Genomic DNA, 16,335 nt, shown 5'->3' with positions numbered 1-16,335 from the left:
TCGGCGGGAGTTTTGTGCACAGCAGGGGAGCCAAAACGGGGACTTGAGTGCCTGAAATTGGGACGGAGGCACCTAATGGCTTTTGTGCATCCTGCCCTTAGCCGCTCTGTGCTCCCCATCTTTAAATGGGACACGTCCCTCTGCGGCTGTTGGGAGGATGAATGGGTGAGGACGGGACCCTTGATCCGTCTGTGTTAGACTGCGGTGGGTGTAGGATTAGTCTGTGAACCTCACCGACGTGCAGAGGATCAGACCCTGCGTCCGGCCCCTGCGCCTGCTCCAAACAGAGCAGGGATGCCAGTCCAGAGCTGAGCTAAAGCGAGCGAGGCTCTCGAACATTCCCCAGCGCTTTGCTGATACTGAGATTTTAACCGATTTGCAATGCCAAAAATAAGACCTGGTTTCCCCTTCCCCAGCTGTTATCTCTAGCCAAAGGGTCCTGCTCACTACAGGGAGTGCACCAATGTCTGGACCCACAGCCTCATGCTGTGGAAATGGGGTAGGGTCTGCCTCTGGGACAGACAGGCCTGGCCCAGAACTAGGAGTCCAAACAGCCCCCGAGCTTTGGGGGAGTTTGACTTGGGCTCTGATCCTGATTTGGACCGATCCTTCTCAGGATCAGAGGCTGAATTGGGATGAGGCTGCCTGGGAGCTTGTCCTGTTCAGTAAGTGTTCCCCATCTCTGAATGAGCCATGGGGCCGTGCTGCCAGGCCTCCCCCTTTCGTCTGCTGTCAGCATAGTACCCCTGTTCACTCTGACTGTTCTGCTAACAAGGGAGGGAGGGTGGTTGAATGGTTAGAGCAGGGGACTGGGATCAGGACTCCTGGGTTCTATTCTAAACTCCAGGCTAGGAGGGTGTCTAGTGGCTAAAGCACAGGACGGGGGTCAGGACACCTGCTTTCTATCCTGAGCTCCAAGACTAGAGTGGTGTCTAGTGGTTAGAGCAGGGAATGAGGACTCTTGATCCCTGGGTTCTGTTGCTGTCTTTTTGGTAAGGGTTAGAGGGGTTGGGACTCAGGACTCCTGGGTTCTCATGCTGGCTTTTGGTGGGGAGTGTGGACTGGGGTTAGAGAAGGAGACAGGGGGTAAGGCTCCTGAGTTCTGTCCCTGGCTCTGGGAAGTAGTGTGATCTAGTGGTTAGAGCAAAGGACTGAAACTCAGGGCTCCTGGGTGCTAAGAACTTGCAGATTTGTCCTCAACCCGGGAAAGATTTCAAGACAGACACATTCAGGCTGTGTGCCAACTACTGCTCCTGGCAAGGGGAACTAGGCAGAGACGGCATCCTAGCTTGTTATCTAGAATGCCACAGCCCTTGGCATAGACTGAGTGGCACTCTTGACCCGGGTAGGGCAGTAATTGATGCTAATAAATAGGGAAGTTATTAACAGCAGCTGTGATTCAATAAGGCTCCATTTACCTCCCCTAATGACAGTAACTAGCCTGGCATATGCACAGACAGGAATGACACCTGTGCCAGCCACGGGAGCCTCGCGCTGCCTAATTCCACTCAAATAGCCCCGAGCTACCCTTAATGAAGAAATTCAATGTTCCAATTAGCCTCCCAACACGCTGCTCAGGGAAAGGGGTTTGCGCCAAGCCACGGAGGCCCTTTGCTCAGCTGCTTCTTAGCCTGGAAGCTTTCGGAAGAGGAGCAACAATTCCCTTCCTGGAGAGCAGGGCGACAGTTCTATAAACCTTAGCAGCATGTGGCATGAGCGGGGCAAACGCTGGGCAGGTTGAGGTGCCTGTATGGCCTGACTTCCCCTGCTGGCAGCATTGAGGCCCAGTGGGTCGATTCTGGCCAGAGGCATCTGCCGTAGAGGTGAGTTCTGGTCCTGCCGCTCTGCCGCCTTTCTTGAGTGATTCACTTTCCCTCTTTGTGCCTCAGTTTCCCCTCTGTACAATGGGGAATTGTGAGGCTTAGTTAATGGAGGCTTGTAAAGGGCTTTGAGATCCTTGGAGGAAGGAAGTGATAGAAATGCAGCGTATTCTATAGTATAGAAGAATCACTTTGCCCACCACTGATATGCAGCTACCTCTGATGTGAACTGTGCAAGAGGTTAGGACAGGAAGGAAAGAATACTGTACCTACATGTCCGAAAGAGATCCCCTATGGTTTCCAGGGCAATCAAAGTATAAACGTCTCCTCGATCATCCAATACGAGACCCAGTCAATGACTGGAGAATCTAGGCAGTATCAGGCAGGTAACTAGACACGCTGGATGTATCAACTCAGGGTGATCTTTGCTTTACTGCTGCATTTTGTAAAGGATAAATACCAACCCAGCCAATCAGCGTGTGCCCATAACTTCCAGTGAGCCCAGCAACTGCATCCTTCAGAAGTCAGGGCCTGCTCTTTGCATGTGTAACGGCCCATCCGCAGAGTTTGGCCCCACCACACAGCCGTAGGGCAGACCTCTGCCACTTAAGCTAAGGAAGCCACTCTGGTTCCTGGCAGAAGTAGTAAGGTGTTATCCTCTGTGGAGTATCCACTAGAGGGACCCATGATACACACTGAATAGGAATGGGGTTGGGTGAATGCGCAGGGATGCATGGCTAGTAGTTTACCAGGGAACAATAAAGTTGGCAAAGTTTTGAAAAGTTACAGACAAAAGGACGGTGAAAAAGAAAAAGCGGAAAAGCAAACCACACCCCAGATGTTATTTATTTTTACTGCGTGGGAAGGATTTAGATGCCACAGGGGTGAGCTGCTAAAATAATCACGAATGCAACCTAAGCCCAAACACAGAGGAGCCCAGCAGTCGGGCTTTTCCGGCTTTTGTTGCTTGTTAATATGTGAAAAGAAACAATCATAAAATACACAAAAAAACCCACCCACGGATAAGGAGCTGTTATGGGAAAAAGAGGAGCAAAATACAGCCTGTTTGGAGCCCTGTAAAAAAACCTTTATTCACAAGAACCACTTCAGGAACGTGTTCAAGACACAGATCAATATTGTCTTAGTTCTTGAGTCTAATGGACAAAGGTATCGTGCTTGTAGAAAGTCAAAGAGGTTTGTTTTTTTTTAAACCACGCTCTTGCATCTCTGGTGGAGAAATAAAGAAAGAAAGAGAAAGCAACAGAACATCTGGGTTCTATTCCTGGCTTTTGGAAGACCGTGTGGTGTAGTGGTTAGAGCAGGGGACAGAGTCAGGACTCCTGGGTTCCAGTCCTGGCTCTGGGAAACAGTCTGATCTGTTGGTTGGAGCAGGGGATTGGGCATCAGGACTCTGGCATGCATAAACAAGCAAAGCACCAAGGGAATTCTTTCTTTCTTTCTTTCTTTCTTTCTTTCTTTCTTTCTTTCTTTCTTTCACAGAGTCTCTGGGACACATATCTTGAGCGCAAACGTGCTCCCATGTAGCCTTGCTGAAGTCCAGGAGCTTAAATGAATAGAAACAGGAACAAAATGTAGCCTTTTATTTTTCAAAGTGAACCTCATTGCTGAACGGCAACAACCACAGACAGCGATCACACGGCCAGGGAGAGTTCAGTGGTGGAGCAGGAAAGGAAAGAGAGCCAAGACAGCATTCCTTCCAGCTTCAGCCCTTCCTCCATGTGCTCTGTCTTCTCCCATCAAGCACCTCCTGAAATTCAGAGTTCTCTAACTTCCTACACATGGCCCTGTACAGAAAGGCCCCACACTCTGTTGAGAAGCTATGTATCATAGCAAGGAGGGGACAGCCTTCTCTCAGGGTGGCAGTATAGACTAGTGGATAAGGCACCAAAGTTTGAGATCTGGGCACTATTCCCAGCTCTGCTGTGTGAATCAGTTAATCTCTGTGTCTCGCTTGTCCAGCAGTATAATGGGGATATTAATCCTTCAGCTCTCTCAGCTCTTGGAAGCGTAAACTCCTCAGGGCAGGGCCTGGCTCTGTGGTGGCCACCATCTTGGGGAGGTGCACCAGGGATTGAAGTGGGGACCTCCAGACAGGAGCAACGGAAGTGCCCTAAAAGTGGGGGGCCACAGGTGCCCAAACTGTGGCCCCACCCCCTTCTCCCTGAGCCCCCGCCCTCGCACCGCCCATTCCCATCGAGGTCCTGCCACCTGCTTGCTCCTCTCCGCCTCCCCCCCACCCATCGCTCACCCTTACAGCCGGTAAAAAGTGGAGGGGGCCATGCCCCCCGGGCCCTTCCCCTGTTCTGGCACCCCTGCCTCCCGAGCTAAATGCTGGAGCTATTAGTGCATGAGCTAAGACTTCTTAATTGTTGTTATAACAGACATATCTTCTGTGGATCAGGGACCCGTAACATACCTCAACAGTGAGGTTCATCTCTTAGAACATAAGAACGACCAGACTGGCTCAGACCAATGGTCCATCTAGCCCAGTACCCTGGCTTCTGACCGTGGCCAGTGGCAGAGGCTTCAGAGGGAGTGAACAGTCCAGGGCAATTATTGAGTGATCCATCCCCGGTCTGTACAGCGCCTAGCACCATGGGGCCTCAGGGAGCAGCAGAAGGGAATGATCAGGGAACACCCAACACATTTACTTGTGGCCCAGGCCGTCCCTAAGAGCTAGAACCTCTCCTAATGCCCTTGGCTGCAAAGTCGCCATTCCTATCTGCTGCTTCAGTTATCTGTGTGTGTGTGTTTCTGAAGCACCCGCTGGCCCAGTTTTCCTTTCTCCATCGCACACCTTGAGCTTGGCTGTAAACGCTGCGTGGTGGCTGGCTGCGTTGCTGGGGAGACGGGGTTTTGTTTCCCCTCTGGGTTGTGATAACGAGGGGAGGAATAGCACATGGTGTCCAATGTGCTTGACCCACTTTCTGCCGCGCCCACCACTGGCTATTGGATTGCAGCTGTGCTTGTTGCTTCGAACGAAGGATCTGGAAACGCAGAGAGAAATCGTTGCCCCAAACCATCAGACTTCATACAAAGGGACCAAGAAACTGGGTCTCACGCCTTTTTCCCCATCCCAGCCACATAGCACGGAAAGTGGGGAGGATCGAGCATCATCTCTGCGAGCTGGTGGAATTCCAGCCCTGCCTGTGTATCACCAGACACATGGTCTGGCTCCCCAGTGGCGTACATTGGCCCAGCTCTGGACACAAAGGTGTCACTGACGGCAGAGGCCAGTCAGGCCCTGTCTGTCTAGGCGTTTGTACCACCGCAGCAATTGACTGCCTTGCTTAGGAACTCTGACCCGGAGCAGCCACATCTCTGGGGTCAGTCTCCAATAACCCGTTACTCCTTGGCCTCTCTCCTGAGACTGGTGTTGTTTGTTGGGGATGAGGGCACCCATCCACGGTCACTTTGCTGAGAGCCCAAAACTGCAACCATGGGATTTTTGCCTGGTTTTGGCTGTCATTACAAGAGTCATATGGTTCTGATCCTTAGCAGCAAGGGCTTGAATCGAGGTGCTGCCCTAAAGGTGGGAATCCCCATAGCTCCTTCCCAATACCCTCCTGCCTTCTGTAGCACATTCAAAAGCCACTAACCAGTGTCCCCTTGTTTTCCCCCGTTGCTCAAAGGGGGAGGGAGAGAACAGAATTATCCGAGCAGAGAAATTGTGATCGGGGGCCAGGTCCTTTAAAGAATCATCGGAACCCCCTTATGACAACTGAGGGCAAAGACAGCTGGAGCTGGGCTAGGTTTGGGTGGAGCTGGGGTGGGTTTGCGTCGAGCTGAGCAGGAGATGAGGTTGAGGCAGAGATGACGAAGAGACTCGATTGGGTAGACACCGAGGGTCAGATTAGAGACGGTCAACATTTTTCATCTGAAACATTTGGTTTTTTCATAGAAAAATGGCTTTTTTGTTGCTGGTCAAAATGGAAATTTCTGCAGGAAAAAGTCTGATTTCAATAAAAAAATTCAGATTTTTTATCAAAAAATGAAACCTGATTTTGAAAATCGAAAAGCTCGGCCTGTAAACAAAAAACCCCAAAATTCTGTTTTCAGCTGAAGTTTTTTGGTTGCTGAAACCCCCCCAAAAAGTCAGTTTTTTGACAAAATTCCCAAAACCTTTGAAGAAAAATTTTGACAAGCACAAAAAAACGGTCCCATTGTCAATGAAATATTTCCTGGGAACAAAGTACATTTCTCCCCTAGCTCTAGGCCAGTTACACGTTCATTCTAGTAAGTCGGGCACCGATTCTCCAAGGCATTTAGGTGCCAATGGGAGTTGGGCACCTAAATACCTTTTGAGGATCTGGGCCAAAAGAACTAAGATGCAGTTAAGCCTCTTTGATGTAACATACACTTTACGGGTTTCAGAGTAGCAGCCGTGTTAGTCTGTATTTGCAAAAAGAAAAGGAGTATTTGTGGCACCATCGGAATTCCTGTCTGAATGCATCCGATGAAGTGAGCTGTAGCTCACGAAAGCTTATGCTCAGATAAATTTGTTAGTCTCTAAGGTGCCACAAGTACTCCTTTTCTTTATACACTTTACGGTGTCTGAGCCACCCACAAGGTCCGTTGCTTTTGGCTTGAGTTTGGTCTTGAGGCTTCTCAGTGGCAACTTATCAGCAAAGAACAAGGAAGAATGAATGCGAAGAGCCCTGGCTGGGGCTGTCGTTTGTCCTACCCCAGTTTGTTAGCATCGATTTCTGTGGTCCCTGGTTAATTGGCTTAGCCGGTTGCCATTGAATTAGCAAGCTGTATTGATCTCCCGTGGACGGAAGCCAGTTAGTTCATAACCATCGTGCTTCTGAAATCCATTCCTCACCCAGGCACTGAGGAGCTGGAGCATGCATGGACCATAGCGTAGAGAGGGGGGGAAAAGCCCACCACCAGCGCATAGTAGAACACGGAGATGCTGACCCAAGGGGCTTTCCCCTCCCTCTGTTTGACCCAACCCTGACACCTCCCCATCCAAGCCAGGCCGCGGGCAGCCACGCAGGGGAAAAGCTGTCCCAGGCAGGAGAAGCAGCTTTCAAGGAAAAGGGAAACCGTCACTCATCTGCCATCTCCTAAGGCTAGGTGAGGCCGGGTAGATTGGGGGATAGAACAGTGTCAGGCGCCTCCCCTGCCAGGTGCTCACCCCCAGATTGGCCCTCAACACACAGCAAAGAGCCCCGGTTTTCATGATCCCCTCGTGATCGTTTTGAATCCAGGCTCTGCAGAGCAGCCCCGCTTCCCCCTCGCTCTGCGCTGGCACAGTGGCCTAGATCTGCCATTCCGCATGAGTTCCCCCCAGCTCCCCCCTGCAGTCAGCTCGCCCGCAGGCGTGGGCCCTCGCAGATGGGCTTTCGCAACAGCTGGATGAATCTGACACGACTCTTCCATTAGGGCCGAGACATTAGCAAAGAGCTTTTTGGTGTAGGAATTAACTAGCTGCCCCCGCCCCCAATCCTGTGTTCTCCCCAGCCCCCAATGTACACTTGGGTCATGGGCAGGAACAGAAGGGATTGTCCAGCTGGGAGCCCACTGCCCCTGTGTAATCCAGAGCCCCAGGTGCCCCTGTGTGATCACATCGCACTGGAGAGAAGGGGTGTTGCGGGGAGGGGCTAACGGCCCCTAGGTGCTGGGATTATGGGGACTGTTGTTTGTCATTAGTTGCAAAGCAAGTGAGCCACCCAGCAAGGCAGCGTCAGAGTGAAGCACTGCGGCAGCTTGGCACGCTGGCTAATTCGCCAGCCTCCCCCACCAAGAGACAGGCGCTCGGCAGCAGCGTTCAGGGTTGTTGTGGGGTTTTTTCTCCTGCCTACCTCCCCCGCACCGTTTTCATCATTACTAAAGGAAAGAGGATTATATCACATAGTAAACAAACTGCCAGGAGTCACAGGCTGCCGAGCACAAGGGCCCCAGCGCTGGCTGGGCGGGATGGACGCGGGTGCCAGTCCTGCTAATCTCAGCATCGGGAGAGGGGGAATAGGAATAGGGCCCCAGGGGCGGGGGGGGGGGGGGGGGGGGGCAGGGGGATGGGTCAATGCACTGGTCTGTTTCCTAGAGAGAGCAAAGTTCCAGTCCTCACTTGTGCTTTAGGCTGGTCTCCTCCTAGCACCTATTTCCGTCCCACTTACAGTCCTTGTTTAGGGGACGCTGGGGTAGCCGGGGGTGGTGCAGTAGGGAGGAGGATTTCCAAGGCCAGACTGGACCACTGTGATCCTCCAGTCTGACCCCCTGTATCACACAGGCCAGAGAACTGCCCCTAGATCACTCCTAGAGCTGGTCTCTTAGAAAAGCACCCAGCCTTGATTTAAAATGTGTCAGTGATGGAGAATCCACCATGGCCCTGGATAAATTGTCCCAATGGTTAATTACTCTCACTGCCAAAAAAGTCCACTTTATTTCCACTCTGAGTTTGTCTAGCTTCAACTTCCAGCCACTGGATCGTGTTGGACCTTTCTCTGCGAGATTGAAGAGCCCGTTATTAAATATTTGTTTCCTAGGTAGGTACTTACAGACTGTGATGAAGTCCCCCCTTGACCTTCTCTTTGTTAAAATAAATCGATTGAGCTCCTGGAGTCTGTCCCTACAAGGCAGGTTTTCAAATTTAATCATTCTTGTGGCTCTTCTCTGAATCCTCTCCAATTTATCAACCTCCTTCTTGCTTTGTGGGCACCAGAACTGCACACAGGATTCGTGCAGTGGTTGCACCAGTGACAAATACTGAGGTAAAATAACCTCTTCCCTCTTTGTGCACCCAGGATCACATTAGCCCTTTTGGCCACAGCGTCATACCGGGAGGGGCAATGGCAGGAATTGCAGAGGGGCCGTGGCTCAGGATTGAGGGACGCTGACAGAGCCGTGTGCATGTAGAAAGCCCAGTGCTGGAAAAACTTCAATGCCCTGGGTTGCTTCCTTCACCCAGAAATAAAGCTCTCTCCAAACCAAGCCCCCTCATCCCCAGACTAAATGAACCCCCCTGCCCAGGGCTTCTCCTTCCCCAGGCTCACTCACCTTCCCTTTAAGACACATTTAGTGCCCCCTCCCATTAGGGGAGGGTGAGAGAGATGAATTTCCCCACCCCCAGCATTTTTGCACTTGCTCCAAGTTCCATAGGCTGCAGACCTGTGGAGAACGGGACCTTGGCCCAGCCACTTTTCAATACAGCTGCTGCCAGAGGGGTCCGGAGCATCGCTCTGGCTGCATGGTCACTGCATCACTGAAACTTGACCCAGCTGCCTGTCTGTACAGACGGAGGGAGGGACGGGCCAAATTTCAGCAAGTGGCATTGCAAACTGGCACACGGGGTCACAATGCCACTCAAATTCAGCCCGCCGTTGTGACCTGACACCGGGGAGTCTGTTCCCGCGTGGCAGAGCGCAGGAATCTGCCGAGAGCTCGACTCCAAGTGGTACCGGCTCACGTGCTGTGTGGGTGAGACAGAGGGCAGTCTCCCTGGCTGACGGAGACCCAGGTTCCCTGTGGCAGAAGGGGACAAACAGGGACCAGGACAGGGTCCCTGCCAGAGGCGGGGACTGGAATTTGCCCTCCACAAGAAATATCTGAATTGGCCTCCCTGCCTTCCAGGTCCATTCTGAAAATTCCCCCCCTACAGCTACTGCTCCCTCCCCATTCTGAGCTCTGGGGAGAATGAGTTATATAGCAGGCACATTTTCCCAGCATGCCTTGGGAGTAGCCTACAACTCCCAGGTCCTTGCAAACTACAGATCCCAGAGTGCTCTGGTGCCAAGGAGGCCAGTTTTAAAGGGCCGGTACGCCCTGTCACAGGAGTGTAGGCAGAGCTGTGTCTTTGCACTCTGTGCTTGATGCTAGCCAGTGCTCTCGATTCCTCTCCGTTTCACCAGCACGAGGTATAACCAGACCTGAGATAAAGACCTGGGCTGAGATTGTCACAGTTATTTAGGCTCCTCACTTCCACTGAAATCCTTTGAACATCTGAGCCCTTGTCCCAGGTGATGCAACTAACCAGAATAACCTATGCTTGTACTGCACCAGAGATGGCAGCTACCTATGCTTTCAAGGGGCTGCCCAGTGACTCCCCCCACACCCCGGCAGTGCTGAGACCAGTCAACTCAACCTTGCAGGCCTCTGCCATGTGGCGCAAACCCCTAAATGATCATCCAGCGAGGGAAACACAGATACAATAGTATCAATGACAGTCACCAAAAAACTCAGAGAAAGAGGTAAGCTCCTTTGAAACATCCCACCCACCCTCTTCTCGCTCCATTTGGGGTACAGAGTCCAATCACAAGCGCTCGCCATTCTGTTTGTTTTGGGGTGCACTCCCCGCCCTGCAGAATCAGGCCCCAGGAACAAGGATGTTATTCCCAGCAGCTGATCCAAGAGGCCGGTTTCTTGCAGCAGTTGCGGGGGGGGGGAGGCGCGGGGGGAGAAGGAGATCCATGACTGGCATGAGCCCTGGCGGGTGGCAGGAGAAATTGTGCCCTTTTGTTCACACAACGATCGCTGGCAGGGGAACATGGTGCCTGAGTGATAAACCCAGCCACAGCCACTCCCTTCCCATGGAGCTGGGCTGGTATTGATGTTCTACCCTGGTGCTAATTATTGGCTCCAATTTAACTCCATCAAAGTGACACTCCCCAGCCCAGGGTCTGTCTAGATTTTATTTTTTATTTTTTTTAATTCTCTGTGGGGGATAAGAGCTGGTGGTGAGCTGCTGACGCTGAAAAGCCCTGTGCATAGGGAGCCCCCGGGGCGGCAGGGGATGCAACAATGGCAAAGGCTCTGAGGACTCGCTACTAAGGTTTCCCTTGGCTTCTAGCTGGTGGAGGAATCTAGGGGGAAGGGGAGAGGCCCTGGTAAGGCCTGGCAGCCGCTGTGCATTTACTGCACATGGGGGTTTGTTGCGGGCGCTATGATTGACTGGCCGCGGCAGGACCAGCCTGCGTGCTGGGAAGTGACATGCAGGGACCCGAAAGGGTGAGATAGACGCAGCCCAGAGGTGCCAGGTCTCACTTCCGATGTGACACCCCTGCAGGGGGGAAGCCAACCGGCCTTGCCCGAGCCCGGCTGGGTGGGAGGGCGTTGTCCGGGAGGTCCCAGTTCTGGAATGTGGAGCTCCGGAGAGTGGGGTCAGCCCTGGGACTTGCCTGGGGGAGGCGGTGCCATCTCCAGCAATAGCCAGGGAACTAATAACCCCCAGGATGGAGCAGGTTCCGGGGCCTCCCAGTCCTGCTGCCTCCCATGGGGTGGGTGGGAGGGGAGAGGTGATGCCATGGGACGGCACTGGCTGCAAGGCACCTAAATCTGAGCTGGGCCCTGCCTGTAGCGGGGGCTTCAGAGACCCCTCCAGTACCCCCCTGCCTTGTGCTAAACACCATCTCCCTCCCATGCTGACATCTACCTCAATCAGCTGCTGGGGCTGCTGCCCCCACCCATGCTACCTGCCGGGTCAACCCTCCCGCAGCCCGGTCCCTCTCCCTGGGGAGACGCGTATTACCTTTACATCTTGGAAAGCGAGGGGCTCATTAAGCTGATGGAGCCAGGCTCCAACCCAACCCGGCTCCTGCCTTTGACCTATATTTGGGGTGGGGGCTGGGTGTCTGGGCTGGACTGGGGGGTTGAGCAAACGCTGCCAGTGGCAAAGCGGAAAAACACAGCAGCGGGGCGCGGGTCTGACTGGCGCTCCGGACCGGCTGGGCCCGGCGGAGGGGTGGGCGAGACGGGGAGGCTACCTGCAGGCCATGCTGACAGGGAGGAGGCTCAAGGGACCTGCTGCCTGGCTGTTGTATATTCTGTCCCTGGCCCTCTGGCAATATGACAGCCAGGGAGGGTCTGTGGGGCCAGGGATATTTTTGGGGCCCAATCCTTAAGTCTTTGTCGAGGCAAAGACTTCCTGTAAGTTTTGCCAGTGTGAAGCTCTCAGGGGTTGGGCCCGATCCCGCACCCCTAAAAGTTCAATGGGACTTTTGCCGCTAACTTTTCATGGCAGCAGGATGGGGCCCTTTTCTTATCACCCCCTGACCCCCTTTCTAGGGCTGAGATGCCATGATCCCAGGCCTGCCTTTGGGAACTGAAATGCTGAGAGGACCCAGACCTTGCCTGACTCCGGCTCCAGGGTAGATGCAAATATGGCTCCCGAGCTCTTCGGGCTGCTTGGAACGTGGGGCTGCTCTGACCCGTCTGGGGGGAGCCGGTGGGGCACCGAGGCTGGGGGGACGTGATGTCCAGTGAGCATTCAGCGGTTACGGCGCTTGCAAGAGATGGCCTTTATTCTGCACCAGGTTCCAGCTGTCTCTTGCCCGTGTCTCTTAAAGGTACTGTTCTCCCCGGGGGCATGGGGGGGGGCAAGGGAACACATCTTGCGAGCTGAGATTTGGGTTTGCCCCATCCACGTCTGGCCTGTCTCACAGCCCCCCCCCCCCCCCCACCATTAGCTTGACGCCACCAAGAGCTGATTTGCGACCCCCCCGGCCCCAGCTCCCACTGAGTAACACCTTGCTCAGCCCACGCTGATGCCAGTGCGGCTCCTTGAAGAGCCAGGCGCTACCCACCTGGAATAGGGGGATCCCGAGCCAGCAGGCCTGGTTAGAGGCAGGAACACCAGCTCACCCCGCCGGACCCAAGTGTGGGAAGAAGTGCTGACCCCCTGACACCCACCAGGAACTGTGCTGTGTGCCAGACAGGCCGCCAGCTAGTGAGGGGAGGGGGAATGGGTGCTGGCAGGGGGCCCTTCTGATAACATTGGGGGGGGGAGGACCCTTGAAATGTTGCCAGCTGGGAAAGAGGGGACAGGAGGGAGACAGGGGCGGATTAGGATTATGTGGGGCCCTGGGCCAGAGCAAGTGGCAGCCCCCCTGGCGCTCCTGATGGGGAAATGGAGTTGGGGCACAGGGGCTTGCCCCCGCCCGCCCAGGCCCCTGTGCCCTGACTCTGCTCCCCAGCAGGAGCGTCGGGCGGGCAGAGCAGGTTGGGGTGTGAGGGTGCCCATTTTCCCTGGGCCCCCCAATTGGCCAGGGCCCCTGGGTCCAGTCCCCGTTGGCCCAGTGGCTAATCCACCACTGGAGGGGGAGGATGGGTATAGCCCCTTAGTCACCTTGCCCCCCACTCCCTCCTGATGGCATCTGTGCTGCCCCCATCCTGGGCCCTCCCCGTCGCTGATGCACTGCAGAGTAAGCCGGGATGGGCAGAAGGCCAGTGTCATACGCGGAGGGCTGAGGGGGAGCGGGGGAGCCAGAGGCAGATGGACGGGACTGGCTGCATCGTTGGGGCTTTGTAGTGGGGATTTTAGATTTTAAGCCTTTAAGCAAGGACCAGGGCGAGATGGAAGATAAATCCCTAATCCGCAGGCCAGGGGAGGGAGAAGGAGCTCCAGCAGCTGAGGCTAATGCCTCTCTCTCCCTGCTCGGGGCCCCTTCGGGGAGAGACGGCAGCAGATCTGATGTCCAGTCAGGGTGTGTCTGTGCCTAGAGTGGGGTGGCAGGGCCGGGGGGGGGGCGGGGGGTGGAGGGAGGGAGCCATTCCCCCCAGAGTGATTTATGGGTAAGACAGACGAGGTTGTGGATAAGACTGGGGGCTCGGAGAGCTGTGCTCTAGGGCCAGCTGTCCCCCATCCCTGGGGAGGGCAGAAAGAAGCATTCCTATTCAAACCACACCACCTCAGTAGTAACCAACCAAATTTGTCCTTGGTGCTAAGCCCACTCAGTGCCTCGGTTTCCCCTCCCAGCCTTTGTCTAGTCTATACGGCAAGGTCTCGGGGGCAGGGACGATCTCTATGTGCAGCCCAACGGGGCCCGGATCTCAGTGCGATCAGTAACAGCTCGCCTTGGGTCTGATTCTCCGTGGTGCCGCCCCTGCCTGGGGATTTACACCAGTGCAACGTGCGTGTAAAACACCTCTGGTTTGGTAGCGTCTGCGCTGGGGAAAATGCCTGCACCCAGCTCAGGCAATGGAGAAGCTGGCCCATTGACTTCAGTGGAATTACACCAGGGATGGCATTGGCCCAAGCATTGCATTAAGGAGCTGGTCCTGGACGAGCTGGGCCCCGCCCGACACCTGTGTTCTCATGGCACCGCTGAAACTCCCTTTCCACACGGATCCTAGTTTAACAAAATGCTTTTGTTTAGGTGCAGCCGTGTAGGGGCCAATCATGAGAGGGTGAAAATAAGTCAATGGGCCAGATCCCCAGGGGGCGCAAGTCGACACAGCTCCATTGCAGACACTGGGCCAGATCCCCAGCTGGAGTAAAGTGAGGTTGTGCCCTTGAGTCTGCTGGCTCTGTGCTGAATTACAGTTGCTGGGGAACTGAACCACGGTGTGAACCCATCACTCAGTGAGCTGAGTGTTAGCGGGGTGGGGGGGGGGGGGGCTGCAACACTGAACGGGCCTAGTGTGCGAGAGCAGCCTGAGCCAGATGCTCAGACCCTACAGGAATCTATGCATATAAATAGCATAGATAGATAGATATTGGGGTGTGCATGGGGTGGATAGACAGAGGGTGTGTGTGGGGATAGATAGATATTGGGGTGTGTATGGAGATAGATGGATAGAGGGGGTGTATGGGATTGGATATATAGATAGAGGGGTGTCTGGGGATAGATAGATTAGATGGTGGGGTGTTTGGGGATAGATGGTGGGTGTGGGGATAGATAGAGGAGGTGTGTGGAGATTGATAAATATTGGGGTCTGCATGGGGTGGATGGATATTAGGGTGTATGGGGATAGATATTGGGGTGTGTATGGAGATAGATGGATAGAGGGGGTGTATGAGATTGGATATATAGATAGAGGGGTGTCTGGGGATAGATAGATTAGATGGTGGGGTGTTTGGGGATAGATAGATAAATAGATGGTGGGTGTGGGGATAGATAGAGGAGGTGTGTGGAGATTGATAGATATTGGGGTCTGCATGGGGTGGATGGATATTAGGGTGTATGGGGATAGATATTGGGGTGTGTATGGAGATAGAGAGGGGTATGGGGATAGATAGATAGATAGATATTAGGGTGTGTATGGGGATAGATAGCAGAGGGGCTGTTGATATTAAGCCATTGGGGGATATTCTAAGGGGAGGGAGGAACGATGCCACCAGCTCCTGGTGGGTTCATTCTGAGCATCGCCCTCATCTGCTCTGGATCGGGCTGATGGAGACAGAAAATTCAAACAGAACCGATCCATTTGCTAATGTCCCTGCAGCCAGACCTTCCACTCTGACCCCTTGGCGGTGGAGGGTGGGAATTGGCTCCGCTGTTTGGAAATCGGATTCCAGCCTCAGCTTATGCTGGCCAGGAGCATCTCGCTGGCTGGGCAGCATGAAGCCGACCAGTTGCTAAGGCCGGGTGGGGTGCGATTGGGGGTGGGGGGAGGCATTTGAAGGGGTCAGGTCCTGCACTGGGTCCTCCATGCAGCTAGGCTGGAGTCTGGCAACATAAGGGGGAGGGGGGCACAGGAGCAGTGGCAGCTGCTGTTGACAGCTGGGGAGAATTTCTTCTGCTGTCCCTTTAAGCCAAGCCCACCTGCTTTGGCTTTGGTTTGGGGGGCGGGGGGAGGAAGGGGGGCCGGGATTCAGCCCTGGTGGGGACGTGGGAGGGGAGGTCTCAAACCGGGAGAAAGTGTCCTTGCTGTAATAATGCTTAGCACTGCCCTGGTGGTGGGTGAATAACCCTCCCAGCCCCCCTTCTGAGGGGGGCAAGTGAATATCATCCTCCTCCTTCTACAGGTGGGGAAACTGAGGCACAGTGTGGGGTTGGGACCTGCTTGAGGCTACACAGGGAGTGTGGGGCAGAGCTGGGATCAGAAACTCAGGACTCCCTGCTGGTGCCATTAGCAATGAATGATTTCACAAAGCTATAGGAAAGGGGTCTTTATCGAGCATCTCTCTTAGGTACAGCATTTACCTGCCCCCCACCATCCCCCTAGTGTCTGATCACCGCACAGCCTGTGAGGCAGGGCAGTGCTATGCTCCGCATCGTACAGATGGGGACCTGAGACAGAGACAAAGCGATTTCCCAAGGAGCCCGTGGCAGAGCCAGGATTTGAATCTGGATCGGCCAAGCCCCAGACTAGCCCGCTAAGTGCCGGCCACCTTTCCTCTAGCCACACTGCTAGCCGACGGAGGCAGCCCAAGTCACTGACATCGTGGGCACATCTTCTCCTGAAGACCTCTAGGCATGGCGATTTCCATCCCCTCCCCGGGCAGCCACTTCGATCCGCTCCTGAGCTTTCCTGCCCTGGCCTCTGCTCCCCCATTCCCAGATCCTTCTGGTCCCATCTTATCACCAGCGTTCTTCCAGTGCAGGGCACGGGGCGTGCTGGTGGTGGGAGAAACTCACCCTTGTGGTACCTGCTCTGTGGATAAGACTCCACTCTCCACAGCAAATAACAGGGACTCCTCAGCTCTGTGGCCCCACCCTTATCTCAGGGGGCAGGACCTTCGGTCTGGTGGGCTCCACCCGCCTTCCCCCAGGATTCATAGATTCCAAGGCCGGAAGGGACCACTGTGATCCGCGGTCTGACCTCCTGTATT

This window comes from Chelonia mydas, chromosome 25 (assembly GCF_015237465.2).
Source record: "Chelonia mydas isolate rCheMyd1 chromosome 25, rCheMyd1.pri.v2, whole genome shotgun sequence".
NCBI lineage: Eukaryota > Metazoa > Chordata > Testudines > Cheloniidae > Chelonia > Chelonia mydas.
Note: the sequence above shows the minus strand (reverse complement) of the source record.